The sequence below is a fragment of the Nuphar pumila genome, chromosome 7 (assembly GCF_984573655.1).
Source record: "Nuphar pumila chromosome 7, dmNupPumi1.hap1.1, whole genome shotgun sequence".
NCBI classification, from domain to species: domain Eukaryota; kingdom Viridiplantae; phylum Streptophyta; class Magnoliopsida; order Nymphaeales; family Nymphaeaceae; genus Nuphar; species Nuphar pumila.
In genome coordinates this window covers 101,158,379-101,181,849 of record NC_143255.1, presented here as the reverse complement: position 1 = coordinate 101,181,849, position 23,471 = coordinate 101,158,379, and the positions used below count along the sequence as shown (strand labels likewise).

The following is a 23,471-nucleotide window of genomic DNA, read 5'->3' as shown; positions in this document are numbered from 1 at the left end:
TCCATTTTAATGTGCTTTATTCGTTCATGGAAAGTATGGTTGCTGGCAATGTAGATTGCACTTTTGTTGTCGCAATACAACTTTGAAGGAATAGAGATGACGACTCCAATATCTTTGAGCAAACTTCTTAACCAGACAATTTCAGTTGTAGTTGTTGCCATTGGCCTATACTCGGCTTCCGTGGAATACAACACCTTTTATTGTTTTTTACATCTCCAAGAGATTAATGATTCTCCAAGAAAAACACAATAACCTGTGGTAGAAATACAATCATTGAGGTTATCACCTCCAATCAGAGTCAATATAAATAATTAAATTTGAAGATGAAGAAGATCAGAATAACCATTTTGTTATTGTTTCCTTCAGATATCTGATAATTCACATAACAACAACCATATGAATAGTAGTAGGAGCATTTTGACATTGACTTGCACTGTGAACAACATACGCAATATCGGGCCTGTTAATAGACAAATATGTTAGTGATCTAATCAATTGACAATAAGGAGAGATCTTATAACGGAGTTCCATCATTGGCTCTCATCTTAGCATTTATTACTTATAGAGTCTCCACCTTCTTTTCGTCAGTAAATTCATACTTGACAATAATATTAGATGCCAGTTTCATTTAAGAAAGAACATAGCCTCTGGAAGAATATGTAACTTCAATTCCTAAAAAAATACCTTAGAAATCCAAGGTTAGACATATCAAAATTATTTTTAAGAATATTTTTAATAAACTCAGTGCCTCTTTTATCATTTCCAGTGATGATCATATCATCAACATATAACAACACGATAGTTATTTTGTCTCCTGCATTTTTAATAAAAAGAGCAGTATCAGTATGCCAAGAAGTAAAACCACTATGGAGAACAACTTTGCTAAAGTGGTCATACTAAGCTTTTGGAGCTTGTTTAAGACCATAAGGAGCTTTATTAAGTTTAAGGGTTTTTCTTTTTTCCATCTCAACACTCGGCGAGGGATTGATATAGACTTCTTCACAAAGATATCATTTAAAAGAGCATTTTTGACATCTAATTGATAGATATGCGATTGTTTGATAGATGCTAAGGCTATTAAAGTTATTACACTAGTCATCCTAGCAACTGAAGCAAAAGTTTCTTTATAATCAATTTCATATTCTTGAGAGTACCCCTTAGCAACCAACCTAGTCTTATACCTTTCTAATGATCCATCACTTTTTGTTTTTACTTTATAAACCCATCTACACCCAATAGCCTTTTTTTAAAGGAAGAGTAACCATTTCTCAAGTGTTAGCTTTGTTAAGTGCTTCTAATTCTAGTTTCATAGAATCTACCCAATGTGAATGTTGCTTAGCTTCTTTAAAGTTTGAAGGCTCATGATGAGAATGGATCTTCATTAGACAAGCTCTATAATTTGGGGAAAAAGAATCATATGACACAAATCTTTGAAGAGGTCTAATACTTCTAGAGGACCTTTTAGATAAGGATTCCTCTACTTGGTCATTTAAAGAGAGATTTTGTTAATACGTATCAAGAGCATTTTGATGCTCATTTCCCTCATGCCCGGTATACACTAGAATATCATTAGGATTCTTATTAGGAGAATCATTCCTTTGAGGAGAATTGTTATCATAAGCAATTTCATCATCACAAATCATTTCATTAGAAACATCAGAATCATTTCTAGGTAATAAATCAAATAAAAAATAATAATCAACATCTTCCTTGGGCTTTTGAAGTTTTAATCTATTTTTATAAAGTCTATTTAAAAAAAAAAATGAGGACACGTGCCTTGGTTGATTCGCCGCTTCGGACCCAGGCTGGACCCGGATCTGCGCCCGAGTTGGACCCGGATCCACGCCCAGCCCGGGACCTGGCTTCTCGAACGATCGAGAAGCCTGTGCCTTTTAAAAAGGCACAGGCGCCTCGGGCGAGGGGTTGATGCCCTCGCCTGTTCTCTCTCTTCTCTGCGTTTACGCCCCCTCCTTCCTCTCGTTCCTTGTGGCCACAGTCGCCGGCGAGCGTAGCCGACGACTGTCTCACCCTCGGCACAAGCGCCAACAGTCGTATCCGCCGACCACCTATTCTCCTTTGTTGCGTGGGTGCCAGCGACCCACCGCCTTCCCTTGCGGCTCCGACGACTTCAGTCGGCGCCTTTGGCGCCTCCACACCCCCTTGTTTCTCTGTGTCTGTCGACGACATTGGAGTCTTCGCCGGTAGTCCCCAGGTATGTTAACCTCTCTCTCGTCTTGCTGCGTCGACAGGGGGCTCCGTCCCCCTATCCCTTTGTTTGTCGGTGGGGGGGGGGATGCCCCCTTGCTGCCTTTTCGTTTCGACAGGGGGCTTCGCCCCCCTGTCTCTCTGTGTTTGCTGGAAGGGGGGGGGGGAGCCCCCTGCCGCCTTTCGTTTTGACAGGGGGCTCCGTCCCCCTGTCCTTGTGTTTGTCGGCAGGGGGCAGAGCCCTCCTGCCATCTCGTTTTGACAGGGGGCTCCGTCCCCCTGTCCCTGTGTTTGTCGGCAGGGGGCAGAGCCCTCCTGCCATCTCGTTTTGACAGGGGGCTCCGTCCCCCTGTCCCTGTGTTTGTCGGCAGGGGACGGAGCCCTCCTGCCATCTCGTTTTGACAGGGGGCTCCGTCCCCCTGTTCCTGTGTTTGTCGACAGGGGGCGGAGCCCCCCTGCCATCTCGTTTTGACAGGGGGCTTCGTCCCCCTGTCCCTGTGTTTGTCGGCAGGGGGCGGAGGCCCCCCTGCCATCTTGTTTTGACAGGGGGCTTCGTCCCCGTGTCCCTGTATTTGTCGGCAGGGGGCGGAGCCCCCTTGCCATCTCGTTTTGACAGGGGGCTTCGTCCCCCTGTCCCTGTGTTTGTCGGCAGGGGGCGGAGCTCCCCCTGCCATCTCGATTTGACAGGGGGCTTCGTCCCCCTGTCCCTGTGTTTGTCGACAGGGGGCGGAGCCCCCCCTGCCACCTCGTTTTGACAGGGGGCTCCGTCCCCCTGTCTTTTCTGTGTTGTCGGCAGGGGGGCGAAGCCCCCTGCCACCTTTTTCAGCTGACAGGGGGGCTCTGATCCCCTTGTCCGTTGCTGTTTTCGGCAGGGGGGCAGAGCCCCCTGCCATCTGCCTGGTCGACAGGGGGCTCCGCTCCCTCTGTCTTTCGTCTTGTTTGCCGGCAGGGGGCGGAGCCCCCTACCACCTATTTTTTTTTCGACAGGGATTCTGTTTCCCTGTCCCTCTGTAGTGGCCAGGCCCATGTCTCATCTTTGTCTTGCATGCTAATTTTTTATGCTTGCAGGTTGCACGACGGAGCGCACACGTATCCCGTGGCCCGAGACCGTTCGTACTTACGCCCACATGTGTTTTGGAACCCGCACCCCCAAAGGTAGGGAAAAGTTGCATGAAAGGACTTTGAATGAACAAAACTAAAACTAAAGAAAAAACAATTTAACAAGAGGATGATTATATACGTATACATATAAGTTATATATGTACGTTCTTTAACTCAAGGACGCGATTTCGCGATCCTTGTCCTCTTTATCTTTTCAGCACTTTACTTTCTGTTGCCACCGCGCTTTATGTGCCTAGGCTTTACTTTTTATCTTTTAACTCAAGGATGCGGTTTCGCGATCCTTGTCCTGTTTATTTTTCAACACTTTACTTTCTGTCTTTTAACTCAAGAACGCAGTTTCGCGATCCTTGTCCTATTTATTTTTCAACACTTTACTTTCTGTCTTTTAACTCAAGGACTCGGTTTCGCGATCCTTGTCCTGTTTATTTTTCAGCATTTTACTTTCTGTCTTTTAACTCAAGGACGCGGTTTCGCGATCCTTGTCCTGCTTACTTTTCGGCACCTTACTTTCTTTCGCCCGCGCTTTATGCGCCTTGGCTATTTACGTTTCAGCACTTTACTTTTTGTTGCCCCGCGCTTTACGTGTCTTGGCCTTGTGCTTGCTTTACTTCTTGCCTGCGCCATGTAAACTGCGATCATGCTATTGTTTTTATTTCTCAGGTATCTCTAGAGATTGCTGACAATTTTGAGTTTGTTTTGAGTGCCTCTTTGTGGCCCGTGACTATTAGCCTAGCCGCATCCCTTGGCGATGATATGTGATGCTATGATGAGTAGCACTAGGTGGATAGACCTCATGGTATGCGATAAAGTATAATTGTGGACATCTCACTAAATGGTAATCATGCGCCTTCACAGGCAAGATGCTCGAGTGGGTCGAATAGGCCAAGGCATGTAGAGCAAGGCGATGATGAAGAAAAACCCCTCATCGTACTTGTTCGGGATGGTTCATCAAGGGAGAGGATGGATGGTACAAAACCTCCGATGGACAGGCCATTAATGGCTATTACGAGCAAAGGTCCGGCTTCCCCAGTCATCGGAGGTAGGAGAAATGGCGTTACCATAAGTATCCTAGGTGGTAGTCGCTCGACACTTCTGCAGAAGTTGGATGCATCATTGGGCTCTGTTTTGCCTTTGGGGACTTACTCTCTTGGCCACTGGTCGTCTTCTTAGTAGCGGACTCAGTCAGTCGTTCGGGGTATAATAAAATACTTAGTATAATGGACCCCCGAATGGATCTTGGTTGTTTCTACGTTTTTATACATTGTGCGTACTCACAATGACCAGTTAATAATCAGAACACAATATAGCATGCTCACAGTTGTTCTTCGTTCTTGCTTTTGACTGCTTATTTTACCTTGCTACTAGTTTGCCACTTGCGATAGTTAGAAGGTATGCATGATTAGTCTTGTTGTGACTGCTTATAGTTAGATTTGTTATCACTGTAATACTAGCCTGTTTGTGCTCATGATGATACTCTGGTTAGCTTTGCTATTCACCTGCTTACTGCCTGTTGCATCACTTTTTATCTGCTTAGATTTGAGCATGCTTTAGATTAGTTGTTGTTCATCTTATTCTTTTCGCGCACCTACCAGTTTTCAGGACTGGTCCCATTTTTATGGGTGTAGGTAACAGGTAGGCTCTCCTGACAGGCGGCGGTGCAATGCTACATGATCAAAGCCTCATCTCTCTCGTTGGTGTTCTGACTATTTTTTTTGGGTTTTGTACTTTTGTTATTAAGGGTGGATGACTCTCCTTGTTTTGTACAGACTAAACCTTTTTATGGATAAACTCTTTTTTATCTTTTGCTCACTGCTTGGCTTAGTTAGGAAATGAGTTTGTACTGGGTCTTTTTGCTAACGTGCTCAGAAGAATCGACTTGTGCTTTTATCTAAAACCTTTGGTATCTTTAAAAATCTTTGCTGCAAACTCTGACTTTCAAAGGCAATTTCATTCAAATCTTCTTGTTTCAAGAAAGGTTTTAAAACCCGTGACTCGGAACTCGACTTGTTCTTTATTGACTCGTGACTCAGCGGGTCAACTCGGTGACTCAGATCGGGTTTTGTTAACTTTTGATTTTAAAAGAAAAAAATATATATAATTTGTCTCAAACCATGTTTTTGAGTAAACATATAGTCTCCAAATGTTTGTAAGAATATAAAAACTGCAAAGAGCTATAGAGGTTTGCTTGAATTTGATATCTATACAAGCACTTTGACTAATTCATGACTTGAATTAGAGGATGTGGTCACCATGAGTTCAGTCCTGCTACTACCTACGGTTCCTAAAATGGCCAATCATATATGCTAGCTTGTTTTAAAAGTTTCAATTCCCTCTCTAACAAATCCATAAATGTAAAATAAGGATATATGTGCATAATGCCCAATATCAACATAAATAAGTAATTTTCTCATGTATGAAAACTATGCAGGAAATATATTAATATTTGAATCTGTACAATGCTTGTTCACATAACAAATGGATGACGAAACCTAAATGTGACTTCCTATAGGCACATTTGACCCTCCATATATAGTGAGAATCATTTCTTTAAAATATTTTGCTAGAATAAGTTGATAGCACAGGGTGAACAATAGTTCGAACAACATGGCGATTTTATTCTATGGATTTAAATGATTTTTTATCTTTAAATGATTTTTATTTTCTTTTTTATACAAAATCTGGGGGTAACCCTTGTTAAAATATATGTACTTATATATTTCGAAACTGTAATTTGAAACTCAAAAATCAAATTTCAATCATCCCAGAACTCGCCTGAGTCAGGTCGAGTCAAGCCCGAGTTTTGGCAAACTGAGTTTGCCTTGTCGGGTTGACTCGCTGGAGGGCCGAGCCGAGCCGAGTCAACGAGTTGACTCAGTGAGTTTTAAAACACTGGTCTCAAGTCAAACTTTTGGGGCGTTACAACTTTGGTCTTCAAGAAAAGTCACATTTTTTGAAACATAAAGTTTATTTTTTTTAATATCATAGCACCTATATCCTTTTTTATTTTCACTATAGCCAATAAAAGCACATTCAAGAGCTTTTGGTGAAAGTTGTCTTTATTTGCAACTAAAGATCCTTAATCTTTTGAAATCCGAAGACATTTTGAATAATTTTTCAAAAAGAGAAACATTTTTTAAAAATGAAGATGACATCCTATTTATAAGATATATTACAGAAAGAGCGGCTTTGGCCCAAACATTCTTAAGAACATTTTTGGAAATGATAAGAGTTCTTGTGATTTCAATAAGATGCCTATGCTTTCTTTTGGAAAGAATTTCACTAAAAATAGTTGAGACCCTATGAAGTAGGGATCGTCTTAGTTGCTCAAATTCGGGTCGTAGCTTATGAATGAATTGAAAAAATCTCTCTCTCTCTCTCAATTTGTTCTTGCTTCATGGCAATAACACTTCCTTTCCATTGAGGTTCAAGGAGAGCAAGTTCATCCCATAGAGGGGATAAAATACTATAATAATCTTTAATACTCGTATCCCCTTGGTTCCTCTTACTTTTTCTTGCAAAAAGAAATACCTAAAAAGGTCTCTTTGAGTATACATAGTTTTCATGAAGAACCATGCTTCATTTGCCTTTTTAAATTTGGCTAGATTAGCACAAATTTTGAGATCCACATTATTCATCAACCATGCCAATATTTTAGCATGCTCACTTTTCCAATCTTCAACTTTGGATTAGTATTCTTTATTGTCCTTTACTTTTTCTTCTTCATTCAGGGTTTTTTTCTTCATTTCCTTCCTTCTTGGAGCTTTAATTGAGGCTCCGAAACTGTGCTAGATACATATTCCTAAAGTTTCTTGCCTTTGAGGTTGTTTTTCATAGCGTACACCCATATTCTATAATTGGTTCCATTCAATTTGAATAAAAGATCAATCTTTGCATCTTTATCGGCCATTGTGAAAAAGAGGAAGAGAAGAAAAGAACAAGTGTGTGAAACACAAGCACACAAACAAAAATAATACAATAGTGAGTCCCAAGAGTGTCAAACACCTAAGGGATCTAATACCATGTAATGAAATACTAGTGCCAAGAACAATGTCACAAAGTGATTACAAAGAAGGCACAAACTCATAAACAAGATGCCACTAATGGTCAAAATTCAATGAGTCACAAAGGGAAAATCACCAAACACTCACAATATGAGAAGAGAAAACTAAAAATATGAAAAATGATATATTAAATGCTTAAAGAAAGCATTAAAGAAGGGGGGGGGGGAGCAAAGACCCCTATTTATACAACTATGGGGACCAAGGGGGAGCTCCCATAGAGTCATTGGGAGCTCTCCGGTTAAAAATGTATATATATATATATATATATATATATATATACATTTTTAACCGGAGAGCTCCCAATGACTCTATGGGAGCTCCCCCTTGGTCCCCATAGTTGTATAAATAGGGGTCTTTGCTCCCCCCCCCCTTATATATATATATATATATAACTAGGCTTAGTAACTAGGTTTGTTTAGTTTTTTAGCTTTTTACTTTTTTGGTTTGAATTCAACTAGTCAATAAATGTTGACTAGTTAATTCAAGAGACATTGGGAAGGTCCAACGACTCTATTTAGAGCTGTTGGGCCTCTCCCAACGTCTCTTTGGATTGTGTATATAAAGGGGTGAAACCATGGTTGCCAGTTGAGGAAGCGGGAGCGGGAGCGAGAAGCGAGGCACTTTCAAAATTTTAGGAAGCGGGGAAGCGGGGGACCACTTAGGAGCGATTCGGGAAGTGTCTCGGAAGCGACCTAGGAAGCGTCTCGGAAGCGACATAGGAAGCGTCTCGGAAGCGAGGGGGAAGCGAAAAAAATAAAAATAAAAAATAAAAAATACAAAAAAATTAAAAAAAACAGGGGAAGCGTGGGGGAAGCGAGGGGGAAGCGTGGGGGAAGCGCGCTTCCCATTAAAGGGAAGCGCGTCCCCCATTAAAGGGAAACGCGTCCCCCATTAAAGGGAAGCGCGCTTCCCAAAAAAGGGGGACGCGCTTCCCAAAAAAGGGGGACGCTTCCCCCCACGCTTCGGAAGCGCGACGTTCCGCACTTCCGAAGCGCGCTTCGGGGAAGCGCGCTTCCCCTTTTAGCTAGGCGCTTCCGGTAACTCTGGGTGAAACCCCCTCACAAATGTATGTTTATTGCATGGATTTATATCAATAAAATTTATTTTTTAGCCTCTTGTGTTGATCCGTTAGTGGGTTTTGTGTGTGAGCCTATTTATGACTTATTGTGTGCTTACTTTGGTATTTTGGTGGACTTTGTTGTGGCTCTTTTGCATGTCCACTTTGGTGATTTGGTGAACATCGTTAGAGGCCCTCATTTCCTTATATGGTATCAGAGCCTGGTGATCAAGCTAAAATTGTTTTTGGTACATTAGGAAGCGTGCCACTCCAAATTTGAAAGTATTGAAGCTCTTGCAATTTCTATTCGAAGTGCTCGTGATTGGTGACATTTGCTTAGTGGTAGAGTGCTCGTGACTTCCACTTTTACTCTCGTTCTTTTCTCTCCTCTTTCTCTATTCTTTTCTTTTGTCTTACCCTTGTAAAAATGGATGACAATAAAAATGTCACCATAAAACCCATTAAGCTCAATGATTCAAACTATGTAACATGTGCTTCGATTATGAAGCACCTTATATGGAGAAAAGGGTTGTGAGAATTAGTGGATGAGACCGATCTGGAACCCAAATTAATCCTTACCAAAGTAGAAGGTGGGAAAGAGGTACCTCTTACGGAGGTTGAGAAAAATAAGGTAATGACCACTTATAAGAAAAAGTGGAAGGAATAGAGAATGAGACATCCCAAGATTTTGTCTTGGTTCATTAGTAGCGTCGACATTGCTAAATTCGAACATGCAAACAATGCATGAGATTATATTAAGAGAATGTATTATCTTAAGGATATTTTACATGTGTGCAACTTGCAAGATAAGATACAAAATATGGTTTAAGGAGACAAAAGCATTAGAGAATACTATAATGGTTTGTCCGAACTATAGGAGTAGGTGACTCTTCTTGAACCAAAGTGTCATTGTCCGGAAGACATAGAACTCCGTCAAAATCAAATAGACGCGGAGCATTTTTACCAATTTATTAATGGGTTGAGATCGGAGTTTGAATCCCACCAAATCCACCCTTCTTCATTATGGGAAAGTCCCTTCAATATAAGACACTATTAGAAGAATTAAGTACGAAGGAAAATAGGCTTAAAAAGTAATCTCTAAAAGTGATGACCCAGGTCTAGCCGTATCTAGACCAAAAAACTATGTTCGTACCTACAAATCACCACCCTATAGAAGGCCAAATGATGATAAGCAAGGCAAAGAGCATGAAAGAAGAAAAGTTATTTCTTACTATTGTCGTGAACCGGGACATGTGAAAATATATTGTCCTAAATTAAAGAAACCATATCAGAAGAAGGTTGCCTCTATTGGACTTCCACGAGAGTCAATTAATCTATCTATTAGAAATATGTCATTAACACAATTAGTGGAGGCTCTTCAACCTCTACTCAAAGGAGCATCCTTATCCACGGGAGTCGTGGTCTCTTCGGTTTCTTCGATCTCGGTAAGTCTCTTTGGCTTCTTGACTCAAGTCTCTTTTCACATAACACCAAATAGTGATATGCTATCCGAATGTCATAACTCAAGTGGGTCAAATGTTTTCACTGTTGATGAAACAATCTTTTAAGATAAAAGGAATATGAAAATTTGAAAACATTTTCCAAAATTCAAAAAGATTTTGTATTCCAAAAATTAAATATATTCTTAAATTGAACTTAAACCTTTTATCTGTTTCTCAATTATCTGACCATGGATGTAATATTTCATTTTCCTCTCGTGGTTGTCGTGTGCAGGATCGTTAGTCAGGGAAGCTGATTTGGATATATGGCATAAGAGGCTTGGCCATCCTAGTATATCCAAGATTCAGTTTTTTTCAAAGATGAAAAATTTTACATGTGAAAATTGTATTCTTCTTTAAACGAAGAGATTTCCATTTCAATAAAGAACCTTTGTTTCTTCTCGACCACTCAAGTTAATACATTCGGATGTATGGGGACCAACACCTGTTATATCAAAGGCTTGGCCATCCTAGTATATCCAAGATTCAGTTTTTTCCAAAGATGAAAAATTTTACATGTGAAAATTGTATTCTTCTTTAAATGAAGAGATTTCCATTTCAATAAAGAACCTTTGTTTCTTCTCGACCACTCGAGTTAATATATTCGGATGTATGGGGACCAACACCTGTTATATCAAAGGGTGGTTTTATGTATTATGTAATCTTTGTGGATGATTTTACGAGACACACTTTGATTTATTTTCTTAAACACAAGTATGAAGTTTTCTCACATTTTCAAATATTTCACAATTTAGTCAAAAACCAATTTAAGAATGATATTTTCATCTTTCGCACTGATTCAAGGGGAGAGTTTTTATTAAAAGAATTTAAAGATTACCTAGACCTATACGCTATCACACATTAAAAATCTTGTCCTTATACCTCTCAACAAAATGACTTAGCTGAAAGGAAGCATATGCATATTAGAAAAACAACAAGAACTTTACTTGTTACAAACCAAGTACTTAAAGATTTTTGGGCTGAAGCCACGTTAACTGCAATTTATCTTATTAATAGAATGTCATCTTCTTCTTTGAAAAACATATCTCCTATTGAAAAACTTTTTAAACAAGTACCAGATTACTCTAGATTGAGAGTTTTGTTTTTAATTGCAAAAATGATGCTCTCTCCTCGTGCTATTCCTTGTCTTTTTGGGATATGCAAATAATAAAAAAGGCTATATATTTGACTTTAAAACTAAAAGGCTATACGTTTCAAGAAATGTATCCTTTTTAAAAAAAGAAAGTTTTTTTGAAATTGAGAAAACTAAGAAAATAAATGAGTATTCTTTCTTGTTGGATTTAATTCCAAAGATTGGTGATTGTGACGAAGATCAGAAAGTTAAAAGTGATGTGATGAGTGAAGAACAATCTCATAAGGATCAAGAGTGTATCAAATATTCTAGGCGTGGTAATTCTGAACATCCATGTACTTTTGAAAAATATACCAATGATGAAAAACAGGTAGAAATACAAACCATAAGGTCATCTAGAGTATCAAAAGTCCCTGAAAATTTGTGTCCTATGAGTCTTTTTTACCTAAGTATCAAGCCTACATTGCATTAATACATTTCTATATAGAACCTTCTAACTATGCTGAAGCAAAGGAACACCCTCAATGGGTAGAAGCTATATGAATAAAATTAAATTTCTTCGAAAAGGCGAATACTTGGATTGTCCAAAACATTCTCCTAAGAAAGAAGCCTATAGGTTGTCGATGGATATATAAGGTTAAGACCAAGAGTAATGGAACTCTTGAAAGGTAAAAAGCCAGATTAGTTGCCAAAGAATATTCTTGAGAGTATGAAATAGATTATGAGGAAACCTTTGCTTCAGTTGCTAGAATGACCACAATTAGTATCTTAGTAGCCCTTGCCTCTGTGAAGAAATGACCTATATACCAAATGGATGTTAAGAATGTGTTTCTTAATGGTAAATTGGTTGAAGAAGTCTATATGGAGGCACCACCTGTATAGTTATTCTTTAGGGAAAGACTATTCGTTTAGATAAGGCTATGTATGGCCTTAAACAAGTTCCAAAGGCTTGGTATGACAAGTTTACAAATTATACTTGATGTTGGATTTCAATCTTGTTTAATTGACACAACCTTGTTTGTTAAGATTTCTGATGCGGGTATTATTATTCTCCTTCTTTATGTGGATGATATGATTATCACAGGAGGCGACAAACATGGAGTTGAAAATATTAAAAGACTTCTCAAAACACATTTTGAAATGACTCATTTGTGGTTTTTAAAGTATTTTCTTGGTATAGAAGTTGCTTATTCTTTTAGGGGTTACTTGCTGACTCAATCTAAATTTGCATTGGATATTATTGCCAGGTCTGATATCTCAGATGATAAGAAGGTTGACACTTTCGATGTTGTAAATGTCTAAATGAAGATTGATGATGGAGAACCACTTAAAAATCCAACATCATATAGACAACTTGTCGGGGCACTGCCATATCTCTCAATTACGAGACTTGACCTTGCGCACACAGTTCACACAACATGTCAGTTTCAGCATGCTCCCACCACTGTTCATATGGGGAGCAATTTTGTGCATTATTAGATATATTAAAACTTCTGTTTTCGTGAATTTTTGTTATCTGCTTCTTCATCGACTAGATTTAATTGCTTATACTGATTGGGGAAGTGATCTCAACAACCGACACTCAACAACTGATTTTTGTGTGTTTTTAGGCAACTCGTTGATTTCATGGAGATGTAAGAAGCATCATAAGGTCTCTGTTTCTTTAACTGAAGAAGAATATTGGCTACAACCACTATGGAAGTGGTCTAGCTAAAAAGATTGTTGGCTGACATGGGAGTCTAGATCAAAGGAGGATTCGGAATATGTTGTGACAACAAAAGTTTCATTTACATTGCTAGCAACTGGACTTTTCATGAACGTACCAAGCATATTGAAATGGACTGTCACTATATTTGAGAGGAGTATCTACATGGCACTATTGATCTTCTATATGTTACTTCTGAATATCAGTTAGCGGATTTCTTCACCAAACCTCTTGCTGCTCCTAGATTTCACTTTCTCTTGGACAAATTTTCGGTTATCCAACTGTAAGTTTGAGGGAGAGTGTTAAAAATGTAAATATATGCATATATGTATATATATATATACATGTAACTAGGTTAGTTTAGTTTTTTAGCTTTTTACTTTTTTGGTTTGAATTCAACTAGTCAACAAATGTTGACTAGTCAACTCAAGAGACGTTGGGAAGGTCCAACAGCTCTATTTAGAGTCGTTGGGCCTCTCCCAATGTCTCTTTGGGGACTCTTTGAATTGTGTATATAAAAGGGTGAAACCCCCTCACAAATGTATGCTTCTTGCATGGATTTATATCAATAAAATTTATTTTTTAGTCTCTTGTGTTGACCCCTTAGTGGGTTTTGTGTGTGAACCCATTTATGGCCTATTGTGTGTTTACTTTGGTATTTTGGTGGACTTTGTTGTGGCTCTTTTGCCTGTCCACTTTGGTGATTTGGTGAACATCGTTGGAGGCCCTCATTTCCTTACACTCTCCAACACTTATGACAGTTGGGGAGGGTCCCAACGACTCTAAAGGGTGGATTCTTTTGCCTTTGGTCAAATAAGAAAAGAAAAAGGACAAAATATAAAGAAACCCAAAAATGCCCCTAGTGGACATGAATATTTACCTAGGTATAAAAAGACTAAATTGCCCCTAGTGGGCGTTACAAAAGGCAGAAATAAAACTATATATAAATATACATACATATGTATAGATATATATTACAAAAACATAATATATATATATACAATGTTGTGAAAAGCGTTGGGGTGTAGCGAAGCGCTCCACCAAAAGCTGAGGGGCATAAGCCTCGAGGCATAAAGCGTAAGCCTCAATTTTTTTTGAAAGCTTAAAAAAAACTTTGAAAAAATATCTAAAAATACAAATAAATAAAATAAATGCTTTATTGATGAAGCAACAACCAATAAAAAATAGAAAATCACAAATAAATACCAAAAAATATGAAATTAACATGTAAAAGTAGCATTAATGCAACAACTTGATCTATACAAGTATCTAAGAAACTAATTATATAACTTAGAAACAGATTATATAGGCGTCAAAAAACCTACACAGCATAACAAGATTGACATCAAAATATAACGTCCTATTGTGTATGTATATCTGTTTTCCACACAAATACACATAGATTTATATAATTAATTAAATATATAACATATATATAACTGAGTAGAAACTGATTATACATGAATTATATAATATATGTAATATACACCTGTCCAAACACAATATATATATATATATATATATATATATATATATATATATATATATAATTGAAAAATAGAAATTGAAAAACAAATTATATAACTAAGTAGAAACAGATTATACATGAATTATATAATATATATGTAATATACACCTGTCCAAACACAGAATATATATGTATATAACTGAAAAATAGAAACTGAAAATGGAAAAAAGAAAAAAGGAAGGAAAGAAGAAGAAGAAGAAGAAGAAGAAGACGGAAAACAAAGAAAGTGGCGGGCGAGAGCTCAGAGGAGGAGGAGGAAAAATAACAGAAAAAAAGGGAAGGGAAAAGAAAAAGAGGAAAAAAATTGCGTACCTTGGGTTGACGGGGTCCTTCACGCAGTGAGAGAGGGAGAGTGATACCTCTCTTCTTCTTCCTTTCAGCAGAAAGAGAGGGAGAGCGAGAGACAAGGGAGCAGGGAGACAGAAAGAAAGCGAAAGAGAGGGAGGCCCCTCTCTATTTTTCCCAAATTTTTGGTCAAATGGGGGCTTTGACCCCCATTTGACCCTATAATTAAAGGGGTGCGCCTCACCCCAAGGCGAGTGACCCTATAATTAAAGGGGTGCACCTCGCCCTGAGGCGTACGCCTCGAAGCGTAAGAGGCATATGCTTAAGGGCTTTTGCACTTTTTACTTGCGCCTCAAGGCACAAGGGGCCTCGCCTTGGGGCGAGGTGCGTTTTTAACAACACTGTATATATAACCTATATATTTTAACATAAACATCCATCAATTATGATGCTCAACTTAATTTTTTGTTCAGTTGCTTGAACAAGCCTATGTGATATGTCTATCATGATCAGTTTGTATTAACGAATTTATTATTTGTTTATTTAGTAGAAATCATGTTTCACATCCAGAAATTTAGATATTGGAAGTCATTTTTTAATAGTTACATTTTGGTGCATTCTGAACCATCTATTTTTGTCCTTAAAATATATTTTATGATTTAATTTGGTTATTCCAAAATATGTTCCATGGTAAATCAATGATGAATAAATCCATCTATACAGATATGTATAGTGTGAATCTTATCTCTCTTTTGCCTGTAGCATGGCTTGTTTGAAACTGCATGGTGGTTAAAATATTTTTGATGCTTTGAAAATGTTGTGTTTCCTGAATGTTAATTGTTTCTGTTTTGTTGCAGCATTTGCAACTTGAACCAGTGAAAACAGAAAGGCCTGGCGAGATTATTGCATACTATAAAATTGCAAGTAAGGTTTATCGTTATAAGAAAAATAATTTTAGGTATTTAACTTCTTTTCCATGTAGATAAGCTTTTCTTCTTCAGGTCACTACAAGTGGGCCTTGGATCAACTCTTTGGAAAATATAATTTCTCGCATGTCATTATATTAGAAGGTAACTGTAATGCCTTCTATGTGATTCTATTAGGAGATTTTTTTTAAGTTTCCAATTCAATGTGTTTTGATGTTCCGTTTCCATCCTTTTGTTATTTTATGGGGTCTAATTTGCTGAAGTTAGTAACGTATTCGTGAAAGGAAGATGACATGGAGATTGCCCCAGATTTCTTCGACTATTTTGAGGTGGCAGCAAAACTCCTGGACAATGACAAGTGTGTCTACTGGGACCCAGTTTGATCATGCACTCATCTTTTTCAAAATTTAAGAGTAAGCTTAGACCTATTTTAAATGTTTCTTTTATTTTTTGGCATGTTATCATAAAAGAACGATCATGGCTGTTTCTTCTTGGAATGACAATGGACAAAAACAGTTCATAAAAGATCCCGGTGAGGTTTTCATACATTACTGTTACAATTCCATTAAATGGGCTTATTACAATTGGGTGTCTTTTGTCTGAATTTCTGTTTTTACTTGCTGGCTGCTGCAGAAGCTCTTTACCGTTCAGATTTCTTCCCTGGACTTGGATGGATGCTGTCAAAGTCTGTTTGGGATGAGTTGTCCCCAAAATGGCCAAAAGCATATCCTTTCTGTTCCAAATTCTTTTATTAGATGAAGTTTCTTCATTTTGAGATTCTGTTACTGTCGTTTTTTCTTTTTGGCATTCCACAATCCTTAACAGTGGCATACTTATTGGGATGACTGGCTGAGATTGAAAGAGAATCACAAGAATCGGCAATTTATTCGTCCAGAAATTTGCAGAACTTATAATTTTTGAGAGCATGTATGTGTAACTGTTCTAGAATCTACTAAATATTGTCAAAAATATCAGTTTGGATGATAAACACTAAACCTCTTTTTCATCAATTTGGTCATATTTAAGACTAACTAATAATTACTACTAGAATTTGTTGTGTCAAATCTAAGCAATCATATTTCTCATTCCAGAATTCATCATGTTCAATCTAAGCAACTATTTCTCATTCTAGTTATTTGTTGTATTTCAGCATTTCTTTTTATTGAGAACCTTTTTATATTTTCAAAATCAATGTGAACCCTTTGACACTTGTGTTGGAGACTTATAGGCTTAGATAATTTTTACTATAATATCGCGTATTCTCACACTTAGTCATTTTGAGATTTTCAAAAATTTGACTAAGTATATAAGAAAAATCGTTTGATTCTCAATTGTAGGCCGATGTTTTGGAGTCTGGGCCTAAACGAGCCAATTAAAAATTGATAAAAAGTTTTAATTTTTACCTTTAAATTCAAGCGAAATTCGGGTTATTTTTCGGCAAATTTCAGAAGTGAATTTTGAGTTATATATCGTTGGATGTGTCTCAAAATTCTGAGTGTAACAATATTTTATTTTCCTTGATTTGGGCTACGGTTGGCCCAAAAATCGCATTTTTTCAAAAGTTGAGCAGTTTGTCGGTTCGGATCCGGATTTGGATCCGACCGGACCTGATGATTTTGATCCAAATTAATATGGATTTGGTCTCTATCTAAGACCCATAGTAATCTGGATTGGATCCAACCTAAGATTCTTTGGATTTTTAAGATAGATTTGGATCTTGGATCCGGATCGAAATCTGAATCCATGCCCAACGATTTTTTTTCCAACTTTAAATTCATTAGAAACTTTTAAATTGGAGTTAATTAATGTTAAGAAGCCTCTCAAGTTAATATGGTAATTTTTGGTAGCTTATGGAAATTTATTTATTATTTAATATAAAATAATTAATTAATTAAATTTCGAAAAAATAATTCGACATTTGATTAGGACTCTTAGTTGAGCCCTTAAACACACCTAGAAGCATCTAAGAAGGTGTTAGAAAGCCTATTAAAATGAAACTTTGAAAAAGTCAACACGAGAATTTTAAAATTTTCGAAACTCTAAGAGAGAAGAGAGTTTCAGCTGGGGCTGCACTCTCTTATCTAGCCCATCTAGCGCTCTATAAATAAGTCAAAAAAAAGGGGAAGAAAGAGAAAGAGAAGGAAAAAGAGAGAATGGGAGAGGAAAAGAGAAGAAGAAGAAGAAAAGAGCTTCTTCTCCGATCATCCGTCGTTTTCACCATTATTTTTTTGTTCTTTTTCGATCTACGGTAAATGTATAGGTTCTTCTCTTGTTTCGAATAAAAAAAAGAGCATGGATTTGTATTCCATGCAATATTTTAGTGAAAATCCATGGGAAAAGTGTAAATCTGAATATTTACTTTAATATGGGTGTTATGTTTCTCCTTTTGGGGTTTATTTTGGGGCAAATACGTATGTCAATGCTTGTGTTCGTATATGTTCTTCGTTATGTGTGGTGAATCCCTAAATCGGGACAGATTTGCCATGTTTGTAACATGTGCAGATGTAAGAACTCAAAAAAAAAAATTTTTGTTTGGATCCGGGCCGGATCTGGACCCGGATCCGACCCGGGTAAATCAGTCGGCTGCGTGCTTTTAAAAGCACGCAGCGACTGAGGGAGGAGGCTCTCGAAACCTCCTTCCCCCTCTCGTCTCTCGGTCTTCCCCCCGACTCGTCTCTACGCCCTCTCTCTCGCTGGAGACCCCGGTCGACCTGCCGCCACCTGCGACCTCCTTCCGATGCCGCCGCTGCCGCCGCCGGCGACTCCTCAGCTTGTACGACGGATCCTGCTCGCGCTCCGCGATCCAAGCCGCCAATCGCGTACACCCGCGGACGACAACAAGCTTGCAACTCTCAAAGGTAGGGGAAGATTGCACAGAAGACTTGGACAATTGAATTGAGTTCAATTAACTAAAAAGGACAATTAAATAAATATATATGTATATATATATATATATCATATATATTTATACGAGTACACATTTAACTCAAGGACGCAGTTTCGCGATCCTTGTCCTTTACTTTGTCGTTGCGCATCGCGCACAGGTATTGTGTTGCACTCCTGTTTACAGTTCCTTTACTTTGCCGTTGCGCATCGTGCAAAGGTTTTGCGTTGCACTCCTGCTTATAGTCTTTACTTGCCGTCGCACGTTGTGCGAGGGTTTGCGTTGCACTTCTGCTTACCGCCTTTACTTTGCTGTTGCGCATCGTGCAAAGGTTCTGTGTTGCACTCCTGCTTATAGTATTTACTTGCCGTCGCGCGTTGTGCGAGGGTTCGCGTTGTGCTTCTGCTTACCGCCTTTACTTTGCCGTTGCGCTTAGGCTCTTGCTTTTGCATATGTGTTGGTATTGCCTTGCTTTTGCATATGACGTGCAGGTTCTTGCTCTTTGCGTATGCCTTAAAGGCATCCTCGTGGAGGATGCAAGAGACATCTATCACTCACTCTTGCGACAAGAGTTCACTTGGGAGCTGGCGATACACCTCCGTTTAAGGAGAGGGATACCTCACAAGGATCCTGGCTTTTCGTGTGTGCAGTCCTGCAGAGTCGACTTGAGATTTCAGGGAGCTACGCAAAAGCATCAAAGACTGCTCCAAATCGAAGCATTTGGAAGGATGTGACTGGCTGGTTCTGCTCGCCTTTTTGGCATATCTCGGGTGATCCCGAATTGGGGGTTCGAGCGAACTTCTTAGCGGGTGTTCTGTTGAGAAACCCGTATCCCGTCTATCGAGGCCGGTATCGAGTCATGCGAGACATGTAGATACCCCGATAGCGGATGTGATTCGAGATAATCACATGCATAATGTTGGCACAAGGTACTGTTGTTTTAAAAGATAGAGTAAAGTTGATAAACTTTACATCTTTGTGAAATACTCTTGTTGGGGCTTCTATTGAGGAGCTATACCCCTTTCATCCTAGAGTACTTGTAGTCGTGCACGACACGTCTAGTACTGCGATGATCGGATGAGACGGTCGTGCGACCTCGAACAACGCTAAATGCAAAATGCTGTAATCACATAAATGACCTCACATTCGCCTTCACAGGCAAGATGCTCGAGTGGTTTAAATACCACAGCATAGAATGGGTCGTTAGTTAAGCAACCCCTAACGCACCCGTTCGCTTCTGGTTGTCTGTCAAGGGAGAGGACAGATCGGTACAAAAACTCCAATGGACAGGTTGTTAACAACCACCCCACGGGCAAAGATCCGGCCTCCCCAGTCATTGGAGTTAGGGGATAGGGGCTACACAAGTTAGCTCAACACTTCTGCAGAAATTGGATGCATCCGTGGCACTGCTTTTCAGCCTCTGAGGAATCCTCTCTCGGCTAATGCCGTCCCCTTTGGAGCGGACTCAACTAGCTATTCGGGTTATCGAAAATACATAGAATAACAGACGCCCGAACTAGTCTCAGTTGTTTCTATGTTTTGCCTGCGCGTACCCGCAGGCCAGTAATTATCAAAACATAAGGTCTGTTCACACTGGTCATGGGTCGTGAGATTCACTTGCACTACGGATTCGCTTGCACTACTGATTCACTTGCACTACTGATTCGCTTGCACTACTGATTCACTTGCACTACTAATTCGCTTGCTTGCTCGATAGTTCAATATGCTACTCGTTGAGCTGTGTACGCCTGTCAAGGCGTTACTCTAGTTGGTTAAACTGCTTACGCAGTTCTTTGCGGAGTAATAAAGAGTTTCTCATGCTAGTTAAATGCTTATAATAATAGCATTATACCAGTTGCTACATATTAGCATTTGACTTGCTTTATCCCTTGGTTGAACTGTTTGGTGCTTATTGTAGCGTAACACTTGTTGGTTTGCATCTCTTATGATTGATGTGATTGCATACAGCTCGTAATCTACGAACTGGTGGCAACTAGGATTGATGTGGTCGCTTGTCTTATAAGCTGTTTACATATTGTGATATAATTGTTGTCGTATGATTGCTTATGAATGGCTTGTGATGTAATGGTTTATGCCTTACGATTAATTTAATTACTTGTTCATGGACTGAGCCATTTTATGGTAATTATATGTTTTACGAGCATTGTTATGAGTGCTTGTCTTATTCAGTTGTTTTGTTTGGCTGACGGGTAGAGTTAGTTACCCTTCGCCCATAGAATCAACTGAATTGTCATATCTGCGCGTTCTCATGTGTCGTTTACACATGCTTTGAGGGCCTATTTGAGGATTGCAATATTCCTCGTGGCAATTATACGATGCGTAGGATTATATGTTTCTGCGCGGAGTGATACAATGCATATTGCTGATATACATGCTTGTGCCCATATTGTGGCTACTGACCTCGAGAGCAGTCAACTGTTCAGAGCAGTCGATTGTATAGATGCGTGTATCACCGAGTAGGGTGTCTGACGAGCACCTGATCTCCAAAGGATTATCTGCGAGGGCGTGTATGATCAAGACCAGGTACCCGGCTAGAGTGGTAGATTCTCTGTGAGGATGTACACTGTCCACGAACGTGTATCCGCAAGGACGGTGAACTCCTGTGAGGAAGTGTATGGTCCAAGATCAAGTATACCATCTAGAGCGGAATTCCTTGTGAGGTTATACATTTCCCAGACAAGGTGATCCGACGTTGATCTTGTTGTTGGTATTAGTAGCTATCGACCCCAAGAGCGGTCTTTTGTGTTGATGCGTGTATCGCAATGATTTTCATTGGATATGGCATATGTTGGGGATCGGTTTCTCAAAGGTTTCGCTGTGAGGTTATACATTTCCCAGATCGGGTGACCCGGCTAGAGTGGGAGATCTTTGTGAGAATGTACACTGTCCACGAACGGGTAGCTGCAAAGACGGTGAACTCTTGTGAGGAAGTGTAGGGTCCAAGATCAGGTATATCCTCTAGGGCGGTAATTCCTTGTCCGGTCGTATATCTCTCGGACCGAACGATCCGACGTGGATCTTGTGTTTTCGCTTACCATAAAAAGTTATGGTGAGCTGTGACGATCTTCTGAGATTGTCTGTGATAGCCAACTATGAATTCATAGTTTCGGCTTTCTGTTTTAGCATGATTACATGCATGACTCAGATGTGAGAATCAGATCGTTAGTGATTTGAGTTAGTGATCATGTTTTGGACCTTCTACGGAAGGGTGAGCTTCTCTGAGAAGGTATGACGCCTTAGTGCGTCATAACCGGTGACGGTTAGCCGCGTAAGACTTTGAGAGATGAGGATAGATTAAGGTTGTTCAGGACAATGCGTTTGTTAGAAGTAGTGAGCGACAAACGATGTCCTGATGGTGATTAGATGCAGAGACCTCGTTCTAGGAACGAGGACAAGCTTGATGCGTAGTAGTTCTCAGCTTACGATCAAATGGATCGTATGCTGCGTTGGTCAGTTGCACTGCTTACTTGCTTTGAACTGCTTACCTGCGTTAAACTGCTTACTGTTTGCACTACTTACGCATTTGCATTGCTTACTCGTTTGCACTACTTACTCGCTCGCACGCCTTATTCGCTTGTACTGCTTACGTGTTTGCACTATTCACCTGCTTGTATTGCTTACCTGTTTAACTGCATATCTGCTTTAAACTGCGTAGCCTACTGAATTAAATGTACTTAATTCAGTTCCTTGTAGTCTCTCTTGTGCACCTACTAGTTTTTCGCGAAACTAACCCATTCTATGGGTACAGGTGATGATTAGGTACACTACAGGCGATGGCGCGATTGCAAGATGGCTTCAAGACTTCTTCTTCCTGCTCTTAGCTCGCGTCCTGAACGCTTGGGTTTGTATCGGATTTCCCTTAGGATATCTGAATCTTGTGAATTTTGGTTCTTTTAGCTAACGTGCCCAAAGTTGTCAGCTTGCCTTATGATTTATCAAAGAAAAATCTTTCGCTGATTTCATAATCAAACTCTGAAGGAAAGAGATATTTCTAGTCTCTTGCCTGTTTTTCTGAAAAGGTTAGCAAGTTTGAAATTTGGGGCGTTAGAGCAAATCTGGTCCAGATTTAGTGCATGAGAAATCTTAGATACTTAATGCAAAAATCGGCATATGCATGTAGGTTTGAGAGAAAATCTGTTCATACATGCATAAGCATGTTTACTTGGCCACAAATCTGTGCATACCTGAATGTATGTTTACCTATCTATGCACTTTTAAAACATGAATTCATAAATTCTTGTGTTTCTAATCTAAGAGTCTTATAATCATTCTTATGTGAAAAAGGGGTTGCAAATACTTGTATGTGAATTTAGACACATGTTTATGTGAATTTTTTCTATAAACATATATTTCTCTGTGTAAGTGCAAAGGTACACTTATTTGTGGGGATCAGGCATAACCGAATGGAAGGTGCATATATTCATGTAGGCATGGGATATGATAAGTTGCTTATACATGCAGTATGGCCATAAGTGTGCATATGCATGCATTTTCGAAAAAGAACATGTGCATCTTCCTGCACAGTTGCAACGTTCTCTTATTGTGGTAGGTCTGGATAAATGCCTTCAAAAACAATAATAACTTATACATATATATTTTTGAGGGTTCGCAGTCTGGCCCAGACGTGGCCAGACCCGACCACGTGCTGGCAGCCATGACAGGCCCAGCTGAACCGAGTTCAGCTGGCCTGGGCTGCCAGGTCTGCCGAGCCGGCCGGACGTACCCAAGTGGGTTCGGCTGGCAGGTTTTATTTGACAAAAAAAAAGATATGGTTATTTCAGTTGGGCTGACTGTCCGCCCAGCTGAAATATTTTTTTTTGTCTTTCTTTTTTTGGCTGGCCTAATAGTCCGGGTTGGGCATGCTGCCAAACCAGCGGATTGTGATGGCTGGGCTGGAGCTGAGCCCCAGCCGATTGGGTCGGCTCAGTGCGGCTCGTTTTTTTTAAAAAAAAGATAAGAAATATATAACATGTAAAATAAATACTTGTGTGCAAGTTTAAAGGCCCAGAATTGTCCATGTGCATTGTATGGTCAGTTTATGCATATGTGAAGATTAACTTAGCATGTGAAATTTTCAGTTATGCT

The 23,471-nt window shown here is 39.3% G+C and overlaps 1 pseudogene across 1 annotated transcript in view; it reads left to right on the top strand.

Moving 5' to 3' along the window:
* LOC149832660 (alpha-1,3-mannosyl-glycoprotein 2-beta-N-acetylglucosaminyltransferase-like) overlaps nucleotides 1-23,471 on the top strand; it is an 87,262-nt pseudogene that overhangs the window by 50,748 nt on the left and 13,043 nt on the right. Inside the window, exons 9-14 of the transcript XR_016433356.1 lie at nucleotides 15,413-15,479; nucleotides 15,557-15,625; nucleotides 15,770-15,839; nucleotides 15,952-16,013; nucleotides 16,115-16,205; nucleotides 16,315-16,408. The product of XR_016433356.1 is annotated as an alpha-1,3-mannosyl-glycoprotein 2-beta-N-acetylglucosaminyltransferase-like (transcript). The remainder of the gene's footprint in view (nucleotides 1-15,412; nucleotides 15,480-15,556; nucleotides 15,626-15,769; nucleotides 15,840-15,951; nucleotides 16,014-16,114; nucleotides 16,206-16,314; nucleotides 16,409-23,471) is intronic.